We start from the raw sequence: 13,356 nt of genomic DNA, 5'->3' as shown, positions 1-13,356 counted from the left end.
GTTACGGTATGACACAACCCATACCGATACCGTACCGTAAGTTTCGGTATACCGGAGTTCGGTATACCGGAAATTCGGTATGGTAGTTTTTGATACCGTTACCATACCGTGTTGACGGTATACCGTACCGCATTTCGGTATACCGTACTTTTGCGGTATACCGAACTGCGATATGACATTCCGATATACCGTTATACCATGTTTTGCGGTACGGCATACCGTTATACCGTGAAAAAATCTATTATATCCAAACTATTAAAAAAAATCTAATTGTTCAACTACTTCAAAAAACTCCAAAATAATCAAACTCATCACAATCAAATCTTGTTCATACATCCATTCTAACAAATTATAAAATCATGAGCAACATCATCTTCATTTCTTGCAACCTCGTTGGTGAGTTTGACAAAAGACATTACTTGTAGACGGGACTGAAAATGAATGATCCAACCTGCTGCCTAGGAACAAGAAACAGAGATTCATTATGTCACATAAACAAAATATTAGAAAGAACTCATTAACAAGTATGAAATGATGTTTTCATATAGTTAATTATATACTGAAATAAATGGTTTTGGGTTGAGGAGGGACCATAAACATAATTTGATACATATCCGTAATAAATGGAGTATATTATTATACAACACAATTATACTAGTAGATGATTAGTATAATACGTGTATCTATGAATATCAATAAAATAACTACCATAGGATAAATGAATACTTGAGAATCAAGTAGAATACAAGTATTACTATTTCAGATTATTAACTAGTAATGCAACACCTTAAATTCCAATTTCTGCCATGACAGTTATATATTTTAATCAAATACATGCATGACACATATCTTTTGCAATAAGCTTCATATATGCATGAATCATTTTGGCTCCCCAGTCCCATGACTCCCATCTACTGCCAACAGTCCCAAAAAAATTAGAAGATGAAATTTTTTGAATAAAATTATTACCTGATCAATTCAAATTGTTGGATCAATTCAAATTGTTGGATGAAGTAGTTGATAAAACTTGAGAATCATCTTGATTCATGCTGGCATCTTGTCCCCTAATCACATTCTTAATTTCCTTCTTATGCTCTAATAATAAATCATGAACCATACCTGCAACTTTCTTTCGATCAGGAATTCGAAATCTTGGTTCTAGTTCGTGCAGGAGAGCAACAAATCCCTTCCCTTCAACAGCCCGGAAAGGCACTTTATCAATTATAACATATTCAACGACCTTCATTTCACATCTTTTCTGATTAAAATTGTGTGCAACCATTATGAAAAAAACAACAACATTGTTAGTCTTACAACAACAGAATCAACAGCAAACCAGTCAAGCAATTTGAAGATGCATTGCTGCACTGTTCCACTCAGCTCATTGCCCTCTTCACCATTCTATCATTTCATCACACAAATTATTATTTATAGTCTATTTCTGGCCCATGTTTAGTTAATTCAGTTTGCACTAACAGTTAGTTCCAGTCTAAAAAATTCATCTCACTACTGTGTCTTAGGAATTTTCAGATTACTGTCGGATATGATATCACTGCCAGAAAACAAAAACTTCTTGATACAATAGGAGCACTTAGTTGTCACTACCACGTATAAACTATCTTTAAAAATTAAGCTCTCCCATTAATTAATTAATTGATACTTAGCAAAATCTGTGAGATGCTCAAGAGCATATTCAATTAAAGGGCCAGCTGGTGATCGAATAGAGAGGCATTTGCAAGGTAAATTGACTAATATGGTAGTTAATACTTAATACAAGAATTTTAATTTCATAATCTCCAAAATAGCAACACCAAATAAAGCAACAAATCCCTTTTCATTTAAGTATGTAGTATCTAATACGCACTATAAGTAATGAACAAATTAAGATTACCTGATGAAATAGCAGCTTCGAGGTGAACGACGAGCTTGTGGTGGAGCTGAGCGGCGAGCTTGTGGACACCGGTTGAATTGGCGAGCAAGACGGCGACCTCGTGGTGGCGCGGCAGAGCAGAGGTTGGGGCGGCTGAATCGACTAAGCAAGACGGTGACCTCGTGAGGGTTTGAGACTTTGAGCGGCGCGGGCAGCGGGATTGAGGACTGAGAGACTTTTGAGATTTCAGAAAATAGGGTTCCCAATTTTGTTCTTTTATAATCGCATAATTGAAATTTTGATTTTTTAAAATTTTCTTTAAATATAAATATATAAATATATTATATATATATATATATATATATATCAATCGGTATACCGGTATACCACGGTATATCGAAGCATCGGTATATACCGAAGATTCGGTATACCGGTATATACCGGCATACCGAAGTTTCGGTATACCGCGGTATGTGAAATCTAATACCGTTACCGTACCGAAAACTACGGTATACCGAAAAAACGGTATTTTCGGTATTTTTTCGGTACGGTAAGTCCGGTATTCCGGTATTTCGGTATAATTACCCAGCCCTATTCATAACACCCTGCCCCCACTTATCCTCAAAACCTTCTTGTTCTAGACAGGTACAAGAGAGCAGGTTGTAACATAAATCAGGCACATATCTCACATTTTTCAAATTAAGCACATAGCCATCACTGAACTTCAAACACACTGTCCCAATGCCAAGAATCTGACACTTTTTGTCATTTGCCATAGAAACAAAGGTATTTTCCACAGGTTTGAAATAAGAGAACACATTTTTGAAAGGAGAGATATGATAGGTGCATCCAGAATCAATTAGCCAGTCATTAATGGAAAAAGAATAGCCAAGAGTAGAGTTAACAGAAAGAATATCATGAGTCATGAAGCAAACACCTTCAGAATCACTATCCTTAGGCATGTTAGCCATGGAATCCAGTTGATTATTATTTTTCTGCTTTTTAGGATTATGGCACTCCTTTTTATAGTGACCAACCTCACCACAGTTAAAACATTTTCTATTAGCCTTAGGATTCCTGCTTTTAGACCTGGACCTACTCTTTCCCTTCTTTTTACCATTCCCATTAGAGTTACTGTCCTCATTACCCCCTCTATTTCTAGATCTGCCCCTAACATTTAAAGCCTTTGACTGAGCAGTTTTAAAAGCCTGATTTTTCTTAAGCTCAATTTCTTTGGATTTTAAAGAACTAATGATCAAATCAAGGGGGGCAGAATCCCTACCATACTTAATGGCAGCTTTAACATCATTGTAAGAATCAGGGATAGCATTCATTAGGGCAATATTAGTATACTCATCAATGGTTTTGTCACCAGACCTTTTAATGTCTTGAACAAGTTTTTGAAAAATATTAATGTTATCCTCAATGTCCTATAGACACGGCCAGTTGCAACTACCAGAAACAACTGCCCACACCTAAAACTAGAAAGCTGTAAAAGTTTTAGGGATAAAGCCAATTTACCAGAGCGGAAACCCTTCGTTAAGGAGAATCCGTCTTACCTCAGAGCCTGTACCGGAGACTGAGCCTTACTCTGACGAGCCCACCTCCTTTTAATTTGCGACCTGGCGTGCCCAAGTGATCAGATCACTGTAGGGATCAGATCACTCGGGATTCGCTAATTACCGGGATCTCTTTATTGATTAGGTTCTGAGATAGCTAACCTCAGAATTTACAAGCCAGTTACAAGTACAATACCAAAGATTACACTTCTACCAGTTACAACACGAGTATAGACTAGAAAACCCTAGCTAATCTCAAGTCTTCGACCATACTTGAAACTCCAACTAAGTGGAATCCTGCACACTAAGTAACTTGGTCAGTAATCAAGACAAGATCCTTCCGGATCCAGGTAATGCATGAAAAACTTAAGAAACAGAAAAGAAGATTTAGGAATTGGCTCAGGTCGCACACACACGACTGCACAGGGCCAAGGACCTCCTCAATCTTCACCAACAAGTCTCAAGGGAGCACAACGAAGTCACCGAACCCTAACCCTAGGGATACTCCAAATGCTACGACACAGAGACTATCTCTGTTGCAAGGATCTCCCAGCAACCTCCGAACACTGCTTCGCAACACAAGAACTCTCAAAGAACCTCCAATCTCACAAGAATCCAACAAAGAAGTTGGACAAACCCTAGATCTGAGAAGGAACGCTCAAGCACTCACTTCACACAGAGTCTAATCGAGGGATCTCTCTAGAACCGAGAATCCACGGTGGAAACAGAAGATCGGAGTAGATAACCGGCGAACGGCGCCAGAATCTAGAGAGAGAGAAGAGAGAAGCAGGAGCGGCTCACAAGAGAGAGAGAGAGATCTGAAACGAATGAATGAGAATGGGATGAGTTACAAAACTCATAACAAACACAAACCTGAATCCAACGGCCAGCATTCACGATCCTTGTGAGATAGCCACGTGGCAGCCATCGGAGTATCCCTCTTAAGTTATCGGGCCAAAACCAATATGGGTCACCAATAATCACTTGGGCCTATGAATTAAATCAGCCCAACCGAATTAAATCAAAGCCCAACACAATTAGAGTCCATTATACTTCAGAATGAATCCTCAATTTCTGAACTAAATCCTTAAATCTTCGATTCTTCATTCAAATATATCTCATCATTTCCTCTTCTCTCAATAAACATAGATTTGGTTAATAAACAAGAGTCAGTACGTAATAAACTATAGGTCAGTCTCCATTTTTGTCTATCTAGGTTAGTATATTGTACATGAGTCATAACAAATTTAATTAATTATGGGGATATGTGTTGGAAAGAAATCAATTAGTGAAGTAGCAATCAAAAAAAGAATCATGTGATTATGGTATTACCATGTGATTTGGAGAATAATTGGAGGAGAATCCTTACTATGTTTAGCTATAGTTTTACCTATTAAAGGACATGTAAATCAGTGTGTAAAATATACAAGTAAATAAATAGAAATCTCCTCCTTTTATCATGGCATCGGAGCAAGGGCTCAGAAAAGAATTCATCCTAGCCTGAAAATACCAAAATCTCGGCCAAAAAGCTTCAACCAAACCTGCATCGCAGAATGCCAGACGACAAAGAGAAACCAAACCTCCACGATTCGAGGTTAAAGATGAGTAAAACTGTTACTTTAGCAGTTAGACTCAACAAGAAAAATTACCCACTTTGGAAGAAACTAATGAAGATCGTGATTGTCGGCAGACGGCTCAAACCTGACAAATCCAAACTGTGGTGTACCAACTGTCAATGACCGAGACACACCAAGAAAAATTGCTTCCTTATAGTCGGGTTCCCAGAATGGTAGGATGACGGGCAAAAGGTGAAAGCACGACTTGCCGTTGGAATCGGAGAAGGAGGTGGCTTATTCCATGACACGGCTGGCAACCGAGAGGCTGCCAATACCCGAGGGAGAGCGGGTGACGCCACTCAACAGCATGACAGCGGCAGCGACAAGCGAGGCGGCGAGTCGGACCAGCAGATTGGAGAAGCTGCATTCGCCGAACGGAGAGGGTTCGGAGGTAACGGTGGATTAGGGATTGGCTCCCCTAATCCCCAATTTAATAATGTGAAGTTGCTCCATGATCCTTCAAATTTGCAAGTAGTAGAAAAAAGATAATGTGAAGAATTATGAGGCTAGTCCCTGCATTATTAATTCTATGCATAATAGTCCTAGAATTTTGCAAATAGGTCCCCAGCCTCATAAAATCCGAATAACTACCCCTATATTTCCTGCAAAATCTTTTTTAAGCCCAAACCGTTTTGCACCCTTGGAAAAAATCTCTATAGTATGTATGGCCCAGAGTAAAACTGACACAAAGAAAAGTGGATGCATATTTGATTGTGGAGCCACAGATACAATGTCGTATGTAAAAATGATTTTTCTGCATTTACTGAGGCTACAAAGAGTTCGATACAGACTACAGATGGGGAATTGACTGTTGTTTGTGGAAGTGGGACCATTGAGATTTCTCCCACCTTAAAACTCTCCAATTGACTTTATGTGCCAAAACGGTCTCATAAACTCATGTCCATTAACCATGTTACTAAAGAGCTAAATTGTACTTTATTGATGCACCCAAATTTTTGTGTATTACAGGATATCAGGACGAGGAGGATAATTGGGCGTGGCACTGAGCGTCAAGGCCTTTACTATGTGGATGAGATTACTCAACAAGATGGCACCGCGATGCTTGCTCACGACTCTGCGGATAGAGAAGCTTGGTTGTGGCACCATCGAATGGGGCGTCCATCATCGGGTTATTTAAAAATTTTGTTTCCTAAGTTTTCTAAGTTTGAGAATATTACTTGTGAGTCGTGTGTTTTGGCCAAAAACCATAGACAATCCTTTAAATCTAGTGATACTCGAGTTAAGGATATTTTTTCCTTAGTACATGCTGATGTGTGGGGCCCAGCGCCCATTTCTGGTGATCATGGTTTCAAGTATTTCTTGATTTTTGTTGATGATTGCACTAGATTAACATGGGTATATTTTTTAAAAAATAAATCTGAGGTTTTCGAAAAAATTATCGTCTTTTTTACTATGATTCAGACCCAGTTTCAAACCTCTATCAAAATTCTTAGGTCTGATAATGGTAGAGAATTTATTAATAAGGAGATGACAAAAAAATTTCGGAGTAAAGGATTGGTTCATCAAACGACTTGCCCCTATACTCCCGAACAAAATGGAGTAGCAGAATGAAAAAATAGACTGATTTTGGAAATGACTCGGGCTTTGTTTTTTGACTCAAATGTTCCAAAATTTCTTTGGCCAGAAGCTGTAGCCACTGCAGTTTATTTAATAAATCGTCTACCTACAAAAATCTTAGGTATGAAACCTCCTTTGCAAATCCTTTCAGCCTCAACAAATATTCCTGAACCCCTGACTATTCATCTGAAAATCTTTGGCTGCTCTGTTTATGTCCATGTTCCCAAGCATGAAAGAAGTAATTTCTCCGCATGTGCTATTAAATGCGTCTTTATGGGATATGGGTTAAATCAGAAAGGGTATTGGTGTTATCATCCGTCTTCTAGGAAGATTATTACAACCATGAACTGTAACTTCTTAGAAAGTGAGTATTTCTATCACACCCACATTTGGGGTCAGGGGGAGAGTGTTCCAAGTCAGGGGGAGAGTGTCATCGCCAAGCAGATCACGTCCGCTGTGGAGCCTCCTCGGTCACCATTGCCTGAACATCTTTCTTCAGTGATATCTGAGGTAATTCCCGAATCTAGCTCACATGATACAGTTATTAGCTCTAACCAACCTGGTGCAGAAGAAGAGGAAAATGCAGCAATTGATGGTGATACTGGGTTGTATATCCTGCCAAAGGTCAGTTATTAGCTCTGATGCACTATTTATTAGCACTAAAAATACCTGCAAGTATACAAGGTAGATCTAGTATAATTAAAGGTCAGTACCGGGTTGTCGAACACGGGGAATAAGATCACCAATTGGCTATCTTCTACTAAGCCTCTTTTACTATTTGGAGAACCAGAGAATTTTGTGAAAACAATTAAATTGAAAGTAGAAAACAAATAAATGCAGCACAAACTAGAGATTGAATAAATGAGATAAGAGAATTCCAGGGATGTGCGTTCACAACTATGGTTATACAAATTCCTCCTACAATACCCTAGCACAGTTTATACTTCGATAGGACGAGTCACATAAGTTCTGCCCATGCGGTACAAGCGTAGATTACTAACACTAGGGTTGTCAATCCTAGATATGTAACTCCTAGAAGCTCCTAAGACCCTTGCAAATTCTTCACTCTCAATTAACAGTGCCATTTTAAGGGAAGCTAATTGCAGTGTCTATTAAGTGGATCTAACTCGCCAACCTCCTCTCACGATTATGTAGCAAGTTATAGCAAATCAGCATCGAATGTGTCACTCAAACATGCGGTAGTATGGAACAACATAAGGAAGAAACGAAGTATAAACAAAATGGATATTTAATAGAAAACAGAATTGTATAAACCGAAAATATGTTACTAACACATCCCTAGAATCCTATGAATTTAGTTACACATGCTAGAATAATCTAAAAACATAGTTTGAAGGGAAAACAATGTAAACATAAGAACTAAAGGATAAAACCCAAAGGTAGAATCCTGTAGCCTTGATCTTCACTTGACTTCGTCTTCAACCTCTTGCACAGTGATGAACTCTCAAATATTTTCGCTCTAGAATTGCGAAGTAAAAAGTGTGTAGGTCGTCTGAATGAAGAGGTTTAAAGGGGTATATATAGGGAGTAAGTCGAATCCTATGGAGGAAAGGAAAAGATGGGCTAATCTTGGTAAAATCTGGAGAAAATCAAATTAAATTCGTGCACCTCCTTCTCGCAGCGGACTGCTGCACCTTGGCCAGCGGTCGCTGTGGATTGTCCGAAGCCTCTGTGGATTTGGGTAGCGGTCGCTGCAAATTAGTCCAGTGGCTACGGGATCTTTCGAGCGGTCGCTGGGCGTCTTCAGACTTTTCAGCACAACTTTCCGGAGCGGACCGCTTCAAACGCAGCAGTCGTTGTGGTCCTGCGGCCGCTGCGCCACACGCAGCGGCCCGCTGGGCTTCTTTGAACGCGCCAGAATTCCATCTTTGACTTTTTCCTATCTTTTTTGCTCAAATATGCACAATTCTCACAAAACATGTCAAAATACCAAAATAGATAAAATATACGAAATATAGACATGAATCATGGTTTAGACACTAAAAACAGACCAAATAAGGGTCCTAAAATAGTGCAAAATTCGAGCGTATCAGCCTCCTAAAAGATATAGTCCTGAAAGAATCGGTTCAAGGTGTCGGTACCCTATGGAAAATCTGGCGAAAGCAAACTTGACTAAAATGGTCAGGGCATTTGAAGCTTCTCTTTATTAAGAAGAAGAGCTCCCTCGAACGGCAGAAGAAGCTATGAAAATTGCCCACTGGATGGAGGCAATGTTAGTAGAGATGCGGGCCCTGATAAAAAACAAGACATGGGAAGTGTGCTTAAAACCAGATGGAGCCAAGACTGTAGGTTGTAGATGGGTCTTTACTATCAAAAGGAGGCGAGATGGATCAATTGAACGGTATAAGGCGAGATTGGTAGCCAAGGGATACACTCAGACATATGGAGTCGACTATGCTAAGACTTTCTCCCAAGTGGCAAGAATGAGTACTATTCGAGTACTATTTTCCATAGCAGCAACCAGGGAGTGGCCAGTACACCAATTTGATGTGACAAATGCCTTTTTACATTGGAGCTATCCAAACCAATCTACATGGAGCCACCGCCTGGCTTCTCGGGCGAATTTAAAGGAGAGAATGTGTGCAAACTCAAGAAGACATTGTATGGGCTAAAGAAATCTCCTAGGGCATGGTTTGGGAGGTTCACTGAGATAATGAAGAAGTATGAGTACAAGCAAAGCAACTCCGATCACACGTTGTTCCTAAAAAGGAGAGAAGGGAAAATTACATGCTTGATCATTTATGTAGATGATATGATTCTCGCAGGGGATGATGATGATGAGATCAAACAGTTGAAGAAGAATCTCTTTGCAGAATTCCAAATGAAGGACCTTGGCCTACTCAAATACTTTCTGGGAATTGAAGTACTAAGGTCGAAGAAGGGAATCTTTATCAGCCAAAGGAAATATGTACTTGATCTATTGGTAGAAACTGGAATGCTAGACTACAAACCAGCTGGTACTCCTATGGCACAGAATCACAGTTTGAAAATAGTTGAAGGAGCTGAGTCTACTCATCGCACGAGATACCAGCGTCTGTTTGGGAAATTAATCTACTCTTCCCATACCAGACCTGATGTTGCATATGCTGTTGGAGTGGTCAACCAATTCATGCACGCACCTCAAGCAGCTCATTGGGAGGCAGCTCTTAGGATTGTAAGGTACTTAAAGGGGACGCCAGGACATGGAGTGATGTTCGAGAATCATGGACATTTGGAGATCCATGGTTTCACAGATGCTGACTGGGCAGGAAATCCAAATGACAGAAAATCAATTGCTGGGTACTTCACTTTTGTTGGAGGTAATCTTGTTACGTGGCGAAGCGAGAAACAAAAGGTTTTGCCTTATCTAGTGCAGAAGCTGAGTTTCGAGGAATCAAGAGTGGTTTGACTGAGATTTTATGGCTGAAGAAGCTAATGACAGAGTTAAGCCTAAAATCACAAAAATCGTGTAAGTTGTTCTGTGATAACAAAGCGGCGATCAGCATATCTGAAAACCATGTTCACCACGATAGGACAAAACACGTCGAGGTGGATAGACACTTCATCAAAGACAACATAGAAGCTAAAATAGTAGAGCTCCCGTTTGTGAGGTCCGAAGACCAGCTGGCCGATATTCTGACTAAGGCTGTGGATTCAAGAAGCTTCCGCGAAGTACTGAGCAAGTTAAGAATGGGTGACCCCATTACTTAACTTGAGGGGGAGTGTTGGAAAGAAATCAACTAGTGAAGTAGCAATCAAGAAAAGAATCATGTGATTATGGTATTACCGTGTGATTTGGAGAATAATTGGAGGAGAATCCTTACCATGTTTAGCTATAGTTTTACCTATTAAAGGACATGTAAATCAGTGTGTAAAATATACAAGTAAATAAATAGAAATCTCATCCTTTTATCAAGGTGAATATGCGATCAATTGCTAATTGTTAACTATTACCATTTCCTAGCCATCAGATCTGATGGTATCTAGTGGTGCTGCATGGAAATATATTTTATATTAATTAATTCAAAAAGAGTCTTTTAGTCATTTTGTATACTATATGAGTTCAAAGCTTTCAGGGTATTTTTTAAAAGTTAGTTATAACGAACAAAATTTTACTCCTGATACTCCTAATATATATTGTTACAACAGCTAGTTGACATTGCGTGAAAATTGATCTTGGTCGTTTGTTTTCAAATTGGATAGACTAGATTTGATAATAGTTACCATGTATCAATTTAAGATTGTACTCCCTCCAATCTTCATCCTTATAAAATGATAAATTTGTAAATAACAAGTTTTAATGTGTAATTGGTAATATACGATAGATGTGAGAAAAAGTAAGCAAGAGAAAAAAGGTAGTGGAAATAATGTTTATGGATTGTGGATCCACATTATTAATAGTATTATAAATTTTTTATCTTTAGACTTAATTTAATTTTGGGAGACGACTCAAAATGATAAACTAGTCTATTTTTTAAGAGTGGAAGGAGTATTATATATGTGTATAACAAACTCGTATATTAGTGTCGTGATTGGTATGTTGATGTGCTTATTTGTTGAGTTTTTGTGCTCAAAATGGTTATTTCCAGCCAATTACTATATGTTTTGGAGTTTACATGGTTATTTCCAGCCAATTACTATACGTATCATTGGCGATTTTCTTTTTGAAAAACGCGATTTTTAGAAGAAGGGGGATAAGAGAACAGATCTAGGTTATCGAAACATACACTTTACTGCCGCCTACACACACACTCTCTCTCTCTCTGAAGCACTCTTGGAAGAAGATTGAAGATTCAAGCTTCAATTCCTCCGCCAATTGTACTCCATATCATGATTTCTATTGTTTTCCTTAGTTTAGACTTGTTTTCTTCATGAATATGAGTAGCTAAACTTCTCATATAGAATTCTTGGTAAAGATGAATTAATTCATAGTTTTAATCCATTTGACTTCGTTTTTATCTAGCTCTTGTAATTGTTTGATTTATTCATGCGCCTTTTCCTGTCGATTGTTTGATCACCAATTGGTAGTATTAGGGTTTCTTAGAGTAATCGGGAGGTGAAATAATTAATCTTGAAAGAGGAATAATTCACACATTTATTCAATAAAACTCGGGAGAGTTGAGATTCTGAGTGAGATTGCTAGTCTAATCGATCTTTTGGGAGTTAAGTCTAAGAATTAGAAGGGGACTTCAATTGTTACACTTAATCTGCGGATTTCTCACCTTGGGAAATGGTTAAAGTCATATTTGTGATTGATTCAACAATTCTGGAGACTTTAAATGATAATTTAACTTCAATTGGTTTAGGCCATGAGTTGTGCATCAGATCCTTGAATTCTGCATATTTCTTCATCTCTTTCCACAACTTACTTCTTTGTTCTCTTGTTTAAGTGCTTCCTTTTAATCTCTGATTTTATATGCTTTTAGTAGAGTAATGAGCTAAACTAGTTGTTTCGACTTGTCACGTTCGTATATCCAAATAAGGCAAGTGGGCTACCTATTAGTTATGGATTGAATTTTGCCAACCCGATAACGCGACAACACAAAAGCTTAGAACAAATACATGGCGTGGTGGGCAGAATATACAATAATCCACTTGTACACTGATTCAACTTTATTTTATCCAAATAATACCCGCAAGTGTATGGAGTTATCGTAGCAAACAGCAAACAAGAGTATATCGTATCCCACAGAGACAATTAAGTATAAACCTAAGTACCACGAACAAATTTCAACTACTATCCAGACGATCAAGAGTTTTGATTTTAAACCCACGAAATAATATTCCCTCTGCCACGAAATAATGTCCACATGGTATTTGGGTCCATCAACAAAATAATGTCCACGCTTATTTTTTTCATATTTGATAAATGAATCGCACTTTCCACTAGCTCATCACTCTCACATTCTATTATAAAATCTTCATTATATAAAGTGAGACTCACATTTTGCTAATTTTTTCAATCCATTTTCTTTCACTTTTCTTAAAACTCGCACCGAGTCAAAGAGAGATTTTAAATTATGGACGGAGGGAGTAGGAATTAAGAGTAGTACTCCCTCCGTCCCATTAAAGATGACTCACTTTCCTTTTTTGTTTGTACCAAACAAGATAACTCATTACTAAAAATAGATGTACATTTATTTCTACTTTATTCTCTCTCTTACTATACTCTCTCCAATTAACACATAAAATAAAGATGTATAAAAATATGTGCCGCCCAAAGAATGAGTCATCTTTCTTGGGATAGAGGGAGTATATCATAGTAATACTACTATGTTACTATCATATAGTATAATGGTTGTGTGTACTTATTACTAATATATGATTTATTGCAATTCGGCTGTCTGATGCGGCAATGTGAAACAAAGATATGACTACCTTCATTGATTAAAAATATTGAAAGCAAAACTTTGATAAAACTCAAAATTTGTTGATTCAAAAAATACACTTGACAAGAGAAAGGTAAACAATCCTAGATCAAAATCTAAGTAACATTACAGATTCTAAGTACGATCAAATACTAGTGAAAATTTTACAGCAATAACCGCATCACTGAATTATGCAAGTACTCCATTTGTCAATTTCCGTATATGAGAATCACGTACGGCTGAAATTTAAAGAATTTTAGTATATATGATTATTATTAAATGTACAATATTAGTATATACCTATGATCATTATATATATTATTAATTCAAGTCTTCAAGTACGAGGTTATGTTAAGTAATATAGG

General features: G+C 37.9%; 1 long non-coding RNA gene across 2 annotated transcripts; it reads right to left on the bottom strand.

Moving 5' to 3' along the window:
• Window positions 1–289: 289 nt before the first annotated feature.
• Window positions 290–2,122, bottom strand: LOC125210901 (uncharacterized). 2 transcript variants are annotated; one of them, XR_016135030.1, is made up of 3 exons: window positions 1,892–2,122; window positions 970–1,191; window positions 290–458 (listed from the first exon to the last, which is right to left on the bottom strand). It is a non-coding gene; the product is annotated as an uncharacterized LOC125210901 (long non-coding RNA). The 2 variants fall into 2 exon arrangements; XR_007174431.2 differs by lacking the exon at window positions 1,892–2,122 and having other exon boundaries at window positions 970–1,311.
• Between the last annotated feature and the right edge of the window lie 11,234 nt (window positions 2,123–13,356).

The sequence above is a fragment of the Salvia hispanica genome, chromosome 2, assembly GCF_029641045.1.
Source record: "Salvia hispanica isolate PSC_SH4W2 chromosome 2, Shi_PSC_v1, whole genome shotgun sequence".
Lineage (NCBI taxonomy): Eukaryota > Viridiplantae > Streptophyta > Magnoliopsida > Lamiales > Lamiaceae > Salvia > Salvia hispanica.
Note: the sequence above shows the minus strand (reverse complement) of the source record. Positions and strands in the feature narration are given on the sequence as shown.